This window comes from Ascidiella aspersa, chromosome 8, assembly GCF_963924565.1.
Source record: "Ascidiella aspersa chromosome 8, kaAscAspe10.2, whole genome shotgun sequence".
Lineage (NCBI taxonomy): Eukaryota > Metazoa > Chordata > Ascidiacea > Phlebobranchia > Ascidiidae > Ascidiella > Ascidiella aspersa.
This window is the reverse complement of record NC_139454.1, coordinates 8,343,230-8,350,629: the sequence shown is the minus strand read 5'-3', so window position 1 is coordinate 8,350,629 and position 7,400 is coordinate 8,343,230.

The following is a 7,400-nucleotide window of genomic DNA, read 5'->3' as shown; positions in this document are numbered from 1 at the left end:
TATTGTTCGTTAAAAGTTTAGGGGTCCGCGAATGTAAAGCTTATGGTCGCAAACCTAGCCCATAAAAGGTAAATGAAATGAATCGAATCAAATGAACCCAACTCAACAAACTAAGTAAAATATTAGTTGCTTTTATTAATTTTTGTATACGTATTTAACTGCAAGCGAGTCTGCCACGTATGAATTTTTAAAAATGTTTTGAAACCACTGGGCTAATCCATATTCCACATCCAAACTAAACATTTTCATATTCCACATCCAAACTAAAGATTCTTAAAATGTAAAATTGCATAATATTCCGCTTTGATCATTTATTATTTGTTTTCGGGGTAAACTGCCGTGGGAGTTCCAGATGTTTAAAAATCAGGCAAATCAATCTGGACAGATGTATTTGTAACGATAAGTCAAGCTTGATTTTAATGACAGTGTTCTAGTGAGTCAAGTATAGGTTTCTTACATTATATTGATATTTTTGTTTATGAACCTTATGAACTGAATTTTGTTTGTTTTGAAACTTTATGACGATTCTAAACCAACGATATAAGATTCGAACCCGCGACCTCAGCCATATAGTTTTAGTCGCGCTACAACTAAGCTACGTAATGGCTCAGTTAGGACCGTTCATAGCACCAATAACTACTGCCTTTAACTTGTCTGTTCGTACAACCTCACTGTAATATAGATCACTGAAATTACACTGAAATTCTTTTAAGTTTTCAAAAAAGCATATCTTTTTTGAATGATCCACGATCCTTCTTATAAAAAATGAAGGTAAAACTACATTTCACAAGGGTCTATGTAAAATAATAAAAGGTAAAATAACCAAATTTTACAGGAAAGTTTAATAAAAAAGGTCATTTACTTACACAACCAACTTTTTTTACGGACAAACATAGTTCTCAAAGGCGGACCTACTACGATACTTGCCGAGTCCCATGAGCCAAATTACGAGTACGTACAAATTACATAAATAGAAATAAAAATAAATGTTTACGTTTCTCGATTCGACTGATTAAATCAAGCATGTTAGAGGAAAAATTAATTTACTTGGAAAGTTATACAACGATTCCACAATAGTTCACTAATAATGTGTGATGTTCCTGGTTCAAAATGGCAATCGTATGTCAATCGAATGCAGGACAGCGAGTTGTTGGTTGCATATTTTTTCAATTAACATATCAAAATAGAATGTTTACATTCAAAGCGAACGGCTTCCAATATAGTGCCACCTGATTTCTCAATATAGATGCTGTGTTCGGTTTAAGCAAACGTAATCCGGTTAAACTAACAAGAGTAGCATATACATCGAAGTTGTTTAAATGTATTAAAACGGTCGCATATCCCCCTGTCCGAGCCACTAACTTATTGTTAATGTATTACGGTGTTATACAGACTGCTTGCCTAAATAAGATGTCTTAATACCGCAACAAGTTGCTATCGAATACCATCGGGGCTTTTCAACGCAGCTGATAAGGGAAGAAATGGACGATCTTGCGTTCGGTGGGACACTTACTGATTAAATGTTAAACAACATACTTTTCGCCCCGTAGCATATACTTTTTGCAAAGTATATCCAAAATCGCGATTTGTGAGCACCTGTTGAAATAAAGTTCTCATAAATGTGTCCTGCGACATAAAGCCTGGCTAAACACAAAATGTGCTACTCCCCATATGTGAAAAATATTCCGAAGCAAACTGCACATATGTATACTTATATGAATAACATTGTATATATCAACTGCTGCTAGCAGGCATAATATTAGTCAAAAACTGCTCCTCGGGTAATTATAAATGTTAACGAACGTTTCGGCAACCTGTTTAAGTCGCCTTCTTCGGGGTGAATGACGTTGAAGCTTGTAGCAGAAAGTATGTACAATTATAAATAACAATTATAATTACCATAGGAGCTGTATTTATCTAACTTTATATATGGTAATTTAAATGAGAAGTCACAAGAACACTGACCTGCTTTTCCGAAACAGACGGCCGCAATGATTATTATTAAACAAGTCACAGGCTTCTCCATGGTGGCCTAGCATTCCATCATAACTTGCTATATGTTAAGTGTCGGGTTACTGTTGCAATATGTTACCTAACACACAAACTAAACTCAACTGACGTTTGCAATCGTTTTTATACTCCCAGCCCGAACCAGCGATGGAAAAAAACGGTAGAATATTGAGCTTTATTTGAGCATCTAAGTTCATTAGGGGATCAAGCGGAGGTATGCATAGAACTAACTGATGTAACTTGTCAAACAATAACTTAGCCATATTAAAATGCCTCTTCGCAACGTTTGGCAGTGATTATATTTATGTGGGGCGAATCTGACTTTCTTCGCATTTTTTGTAATTTGTTCTAAAACGGCATTTTCTTTCCTTCTTGTTTGCCGTCTTTACGCGTATACAACACCTAAATAATTTTTGCAATTAGGCAAACAACATATTGACTGTTGGACAGTTAAAAGAAGTTATGGCCTTGCGGCCCTTAACTAATTAAGTGCGTAACCCAACATAAAGTTACAGCGATCACAAATAGTTATTGGAGTAGGCCTCCCAATAACATTCGTTGTTTAGTAAGATAACAAATAAATAAGACAACCACAGTGCGGGAAACTACGTTTGTTGACAGCAGGCTACTTCGGCGGTAGCCTATGTTATTCAGCTCTTATAGTACCTCATCAATATATAATAAAACATTAATTATTATAAGGTTGCATTTCAACACTGACAGCCTGCATAGAAACTCTCATGAATGAAAGCAAAAGCATAAAAAGTAATAAGCGTTATGGTGATAGATCTACTTACTGCCAATATAATTGTTACAAGATATCGAAGCAGTTTAATATTCCACATGCATTTACCCTTGCAATTTCATTCCGAGCTCTTTAAACCAAGTGACAGCTATAAAAAAACATATACCGGCCGCCATCATTTTAACAGCAATGATATGACTTGTTGTAATTTTTTTCTGCAGTCCTTGTTGGCAGCATCCTATACGTTTTTTATGTTAGCTTCCGAGATTTAATCACATTATGTGGTATTTGGAGAAAAGTGGCAGTTTTAAGTTAAAAGCTAACAAATTACCCACGAAACGAAAAATTACAAAATAACTATGTTAACAAACACTGTGACTTAATATAGACCTTTAAATCTTCGATGTTATGTTTATATTTAAAATTAATGAAATATAAAAAAGTTCGTTTGTTAAGCTGGAAAACACATACTGTGTGCCAATTGCATATGCAGCGTGCCAATGGACTAATAAGTTGCTCAAATTAAATAAACGTTGTCATATAAATATGGCGTAAACCTCGAATATTTTTGCATTTAAGTATAGTTAAATTATGCCAAAACATATGTTGGTAAGGGTCATGGCCCCGTGGCCCCTGACATCGTTGAAAGAATACGTTGTGCATCAATTTAATTGTGTTATTAGGCCGTCAATTATATCGTCAAAAAATAAATCTGGAAGATTAAAAATTATGTTTATTTCATTTTTAGTTGCAAAAGTTTGTATAACGTGCATCCTAATTAATACGTTAAGAAAAATATATATGATAAAACTTAGCAAAGCGTGGCCCTTTTGTTCTGGGTACAGGTGGTGATGCATATAGGTTGCATCGGTGGCTGTACGGCCCTGTTACTAAACTACCTATTTATTAAGTAACTGGCAAGTCCACTGCCCACAGCGTTTTGGTATAGTATATAACACGGCTGCAAAGTCGGTTAAAAATATACCGAGTCTGACCCCCAGTCCCGACTCCGGCCAAATGTGCGCGCCGAGTCCGTCTCTGACTCTACAGCCTGTGTTCCGCTAATTTTCCTAAATAAAAACGGTGGATATTCATCAATCCACTTACCACTTACAAGGGTGTGATATAATTCATCCACTCACACTACCCGGTTGGAAAATATTTATTATATGCTAGTCCGCCTTTGCAATTTACAGTTGGTATCAGTTTTAAAATTTTTATACTGCGATGCGCACGTCGGACTCGGGACTTAGTTTTACGTGGTCTTACCCGACTCCCGAATCAGACTCCCGAATCCGACTCCGCAGCCCTGGTTTCTAACTATATACATTTGGTTTCTAACTATATACATAAGGTTTTATAAACAAGAATCGTGGACAAAGCAAGTGCTCAGCAACTGGTGTGCCACGAGACTATCCAGGTTTAAACCCGCCAAATTAAAATGTATGCGATTCAATAAACAAAAAAATGTAATACATTTGCACTTCAAAAATAATATATACTACAGTACACGATTATATTTAACACTAGAAAAATAAAGAGAGAATTACGACATTTGTTCACGAAAATAATTTGTTTGTAGCAACCTTATTAAAATGTGGTAGCTTTTTTAAATATTTCAATTTTTGTCATAAACTAAAATAAACAGCGAAATAGTCACCAAAGTGGAAACCATACCTCAAACCTCCGACATTAAAGCTCAAAATATTAGGAAGGCTGACGATCCAACAACAATACACAACATTCGATTGTGTCGATGTTGTTTTAAAACATCGTTGTTTGCTATAGCGACTATAGCAGGGATTCTTAAACTGGGAGGGCGCAATCCTGGCGACGCGAGGGTCGCCTGGAGGAAAAATAATTGAATTTTTAGAATGTTTTGAAAACCCAAATACCTTTAATGAACTTATTTATTCCATGACTGACACATATTATTTTATGCCAATCGCTTAAACTTAACTCTTCTTAATAATATGATTTTTTTCGTATTTTTTAATATTCCGTTAAAGTAACCTGAATGTGAGACGATACTTACTATGTACAGTTTTGTCACATTGTTTTTTTTCAGGGGTGTAACCAGGAATGGGGGCATCAGGCTAACTGTATTTTTTGTCAAGTTTTACTTTTTAAAAGCAAATTTTTCCCGTTTCAACTTTTTCCCCCCGTTTTATAGAAATGCCCTCAGCCTAAACGCGCTGTGTACATTATGCATGCCATGCCGCGCGTATAAACTCATATAGAACACTTATTTTGTCTCTACTATGTGTGCAAAGCGTTACATCTTTAAACAAACCTAATAAATGAACTGTTTTCGCTCACGGCGCCATTAGACTTAACTTTAGTAGCATATTTGAGCACGAGTTCATTCGAGAACAGCAGTTTTCACAATATTAGTTGTTTAGGTATATTTTCATATTTGATTTTGATTTTGCGTAACTATTCGTCTGTAACGAATCTACAATTGGCAATTGTGACATACCAATAACTTTACTGTGTACCGATGCTGATTGACGTTTCATTGCAAAATTACCTTTTGGTAAAAAACAGACTTAAAAAATTATGAAACCACAGTTTAAGATTTAAAGCGCCTCTTTGTACTTCGCTGTATACATTGATATGAAATAACTGTCTGTACGATGCAGGCTGTACGGCGGACACACAAGGGCTTCGGGCCTTTTCAAAAAAAGTAGTTTTAAAACATAATTCAAGAGAAAAACAAAACCAGAAAACCAACCTGTTTTCCCGAAGCAACATACGACGGCGAATATTAAACAAACTATCGTTTTGTTCATCGTGAGGCTTATCATATCTACCACGTTGTTACACGGTAGTCAGCATAGCTGTTGCCACCTCGTAACTAAACTCGAAAATGAGTCCAACTGGTTCCAGCATTCGCTTTTATACGCAAACTAGAAGTCGCAATGGAAAAAATAAAGTAGTGAGGAAGATAAAAATAAAACAGCGCTATATGCTATTTGCACGAGGCTTTAAATCAGGGGTTCTTAAACTGGGGTCCATGGACCCCTTGGGCTCCGTGAACTAATTTTAAGGGGGTCCATGGAGGTCAAATTGAAATATTAATGTATATTTAAGAAGCAGTCAATTTTTCAAAGAAAATAGTTTTTCAAAAAAGAAATGTTTAGCAATGTGTTTAGACTTTATTTTACCATCAGCGTATTTCTAAAGTTTTTGACTGTGACGTTCATTTATGACGTCATGTTTTGAAAATTTCTTGCCTACCGTGGTCCACGCGAAGCAAAAACAAATTAGGGGTCCGAGGTAAAAAAGTTTAAAAACCTCTGCTTTAAATGATGGTATGGGCAATGTGGCTAATAAGCCATGGGTATCGGCAAATCATCAATGGTATGGTTTTCAAACTTGATCAGCGTCTCACAAAGTAAGGTCGACCAATTGGCTTCCTTGAAAAGTTTTAGGGGTTCCGGGAATACAAAGCTTCAAATCGTAAATCCAAATCAAAGCAACATAGGTAAAAAATGGAACGAATCGAAAAAAAATATAAGAATAATCTGTTGTTTCTTACCGTTGTTACTTTTGGTATCAACTTAAAAAACATAAATTACAGGTTGAAGTATGAATATAAATAACTTAGTTACTTTATATCATCATGTCAGTATACCATATTGCACTTGGACTATGTTAAAATTGATATCTAAATAAAAAAAGTTTTTTTCCGCACTTTAGCAGTAAAAAAATCCTTTTAACTAAAAAAAATTGTCAACTTTAAATGACTGTTGAGTTATTTTAAGGACGGAAATATAGTCGTTAAATTGATTAAAGAATAACACGCGAAACGCTTTTTGTCAATCAAAGGCAGTGAAGCAATAAAAAGTCGTTGTAGTTTATTTGAATGCATTTTAGAAATGTTTTATGAATCATAAAATATGTATTTACACGATGTAAATAGTGGACATGCTCTACTCCAGGGGTCGGCAACCTTTTTTGCACTGCGGACCGGTACAACATATATAGCTTGCCGGGTGTTAAGGGCAATTGTAAAATGACTCTATTGTTGTTCTGTTAAAAGTGTGCCGCGAAATAGTTAAGATTTTTTAGTGTGTCGCGAGCCAAAAAAGTTTGGGAACCACAGTTTCAAACCAAACCAAAGTTTTTGTTTTCAATAAAAAAATACATTCAATTGTTGTTGACTTTTTTCCGGCTTTTTACGTACATTTTGGGTTTAAATAAAAATTGTAATCTAGAAACCCTGCTACGGACCGGTAACGAACTCCTCGCGAACCGGCGGTTGCCGACCACTGCCCTAATCGAATCTAATAATAAAAGTGATTTTTTCTCAACATGTAACTTAAATCGCTGACATTTAAACAACAGTTTTTAAAAGTGAATTATGGGGTATTTGCGAGTGTAAAGGGTTGCATGGCCAACGAGACAACCCAATATTGGCGACCTTTGTATAATATTGTAAACTTTCACGAGTAGCGACTATACCAACCGGCATATTTTTTTCAACAACAATCAAAAATATAAAGAACAGCGGATTGTGGGTTGTATCTTTTTTCTAACTGAAATACCTAAGCAGAATGCTTACATACAAAACAAACAGGTTCCAATAAAGCTACTCAAGAGCTATGTTTATCAGCAGCATACAGCGTTGGCAAGATCCGCC